The sequence below is a fragment of the Triticum dicoccoides genome, chromosome 5A (genome assembly GCF_002162155.2).
Source record: "Triticum dicoccoides isolate Atlit2015 ecotype Zavitan chromosome 5A, WEW_v2.0, whole genome shotgun sequence".
Taxonomy (NCBI): domain Eukaryota; kingdom Viridiplantae; phylum Streptophyta; class Magnoliopsida; order Poales; family Poaceae; genus Triticum; species Triticum dicoccoides.
In genome coordinates this window covers 272,580,329-272,583,390 of record NC_041388.1, presented here as the reverse complement: position 1 = coordinate 272,583,390, position 3,062 = coordinate 272,580,329, and positions in this window count along the sequence as shown.

The following is a 3,062-nucleotide window of genomic DNA, read 5'->3' as shown; positions in this document are numbered from 1 at the left end:
TATATATAAATCTTTACCTCCGGACCATTCCGGAACTCCTCGTGACGTACAGATCTCATCCGGGACTCAGAACAACTTTTGGGTTACCGCATACTAATATCTCTACAACCCTAGCATCACTGGACCTTAAGTGTGTAGACCCTACGGGTTCGGGAGACACGCAGACATGACCGAGACGACTCTCCGGTCAATAACCAACAGCGGGAACTGGATACCCATGTTGGCTCCCACATGTTCCATGATGATCTCATCGGATGAACCACGATGTTGAGGATTCAATCAATCCCGTATTCAATTCCCTTTGTCAACCAGTATAGCACTTGCCCGAGATTCAATCGTTGGTATCCAGATACCTTGTTCAATCTCGTTACCGGCAAGTCTCTTTACTCGTTCCGTAACACATCATCCCGTGATCAACTCCTTGATCACATTGTGCACATTATGATGATGTCCTATTGAGTGGGCCCAGAGATACCTCTCTGTTACACGGAGTGACAAATCCCAGTCTCGATTCGTGCCAACCCAACAGACACTTTCGGAGATACCCGCAGTGCACCTTTATAGCCACCCAGTTACGTTGTGACGTTTGGTACACCCAAAGCATTCCTACGGTATCCGTGAGTTGCACAATATCATAGTCTAAGGAAATGATACTTGACATTAGAAAAGCTTTAGCATACAAACTACACGATCTTGTGCTAGGCTTAGGATTGGGTCTTGTCCATCACATCATTCTCCTAATGATGTGATCCCGTTATCAACGACATCCAATGTCCATGGTCAGGAAACCGTAACCATCTATTGATCAACGAGCTAGTCACACTACTAGGAAAAGGCCTGCTAATGGCGCACCGGTTTTGCCTACTAATGTCGCATCACCGGTGCGCCATTAGTAGCACGCCACTAGTAATTTTTACTAATGGCGCACCACTGGTGCGCCATTAGTATCTGGTATACTAATGGTGCACCATCCAGTGCGCCATTAGTATATAACACCATGCGCCATTAGTGTCCCTCCCAGGGGCCATATTTAACCATGTGCTTTGGCACACTAATGGCGCACTGCGAATAGATGCGCCATTAGTATACTTGGCATACTAATGGCGCACTCTGTCTTGATGCGCCATTAGTATCCTTTGGCATACTAATGGCGCACTCTGTATTGATGCGCCATTAGTATGCTTTGGCATACTAATGGCGCACCTTGTGGTGATGCGCCATTAGTATGAATATTTGTTTTTTTTTTACTTTTCTGATTTTTGCACAGGTTACAAAATATATTATTTGACAGAATATAGACAGTAGCACACAGCAACAGCAGATTCATCGAATACAATAGAAGATTAGTCTCCGAATACAATTCATCATATTAGTCTCCGAATTCAAAAGACCGAACAAAGATAAAAAATTACAAGTCTCGAGACCGCGAGTATCGAGTTTGTCTTCACATTACAAGTTGATATCAATCATCTAAACTACCATCACATAGAAGAGAGCTGCGGTCATCACGGTGAGCATCATTGCGATCAAACTGGTCTTCATCCGGTTCCTCCAACGCTCCCTCCTCTCTCCCGCTAGATAGCGGGCATATCTAGATTCGGCCTCCGCCCTAGTGGTGTACCCTTTGTAACTGTTACCGCTGAAACGGTGAACCTGTCTCCGACACTCCTCCCAGTCGTCGTATACTCCGGGAACCTTACCCTTGTACATGACATACGACGACATCTCTATGCACAAACCAAACAACAGACAATACATACATAAGCAATACATAAGTATGCAACAAAAGGATCGGAAGAGAAAAGCAAGACATTAATAGCACGATTCATGGTCCTACTAATAAATAGCATCGACGCCTGTGTAGTCTAGAGGCGTCTCCTGAGAACTGAACGCCAGACGACGCCTGTTGCAATTGGGTTTCTCCGTCGTACCAGCTAGACCGCGGTCGTCTTGTTTGGGTTCTTGAGAAGGAGGCCCGCAGAACTCGTCACTGTACCCATGTTCGGTAAAGTACTTATCGATGTTGGTAAATGTACCAACGTCGTTGTCGTCGTCGTCTGGATCCTGTGCCATATGCATGTCCGGATCCTGTGCCATAGGGATGCCCGGCATGTCCGGTAGCGTTGCAGCGTTCTTGCCATGGCTTGGCACCGGCACGACTGGCGGTCTTGTCTGTGGGGTGGTGTCCCCCGCCCCCAAACGAATCTGGCTCTTCGGCCAAAGCAGGGGCCAGCTTACGCAGGTGCTGAGGGTCATCTCATCTTCTTCGTTGGCCCCAGCGGGTCGAATCGGAGGTAACAACTCATCGCAGCCTGGCAGCACCCGAACCACTTCAACCCTATACATTGTGGGTGGCATCGGATTACCGTGGAACATGGGGTTGCCCGGTTGAACGATTCTGCCCTTGGCGACATCGACCAACTCGCCACCCACGAAGTGCAGGAGAGTGCAAGGAACGTTGGCGGCACCCTGCAAAAACATGTAGGGCGTCAGGGATGCCCAGTCAAAGGCAAGGAGATGAAGTCCTCGGCCGAGAGGCTTAGTTACCGTGATGCCGTCGAGCTCGGCTAATGTTGAGGCACCGCTAACGGCGGGCGTGCAACTGACGGAGGGGCCGCTTGCTGGCGAGGTGCCGGCAGGCGTACACCCGGGTGCATTAAGCTCCAATGCCGGCGTCGGAGACACCAATACCGCCGCCGCCGGAGACACCAATGGCGCCGCCGCCGTAGACACCAATATCGCCGCCGCCGGAGACACCAATGGCGCCGCCTGCGCTTTGTGTGAGTTGCTGGCTGTGAAGCTGGGAATCGGGGGCGGCCCCTGTTGGCCACCCGCAATCCACGTCATTATCCCATGAATCAAGGTAGGCATAATGCCGGTAAGCGTCGATCCTAGTTGTTGTTGCACTTGCTCTTGGACCATCTCCGGAATCCGCACCACTTGCGCCTTGAGTGCTTCAACCTCGCGCGACTGGCTTTCCGAGCTGGTCTTTTTCTCCTTTCGCCCACCAGCGCCATAGTATGACGACCATTTTGTGGACAAGCCTTTGTCGGCCACACGAC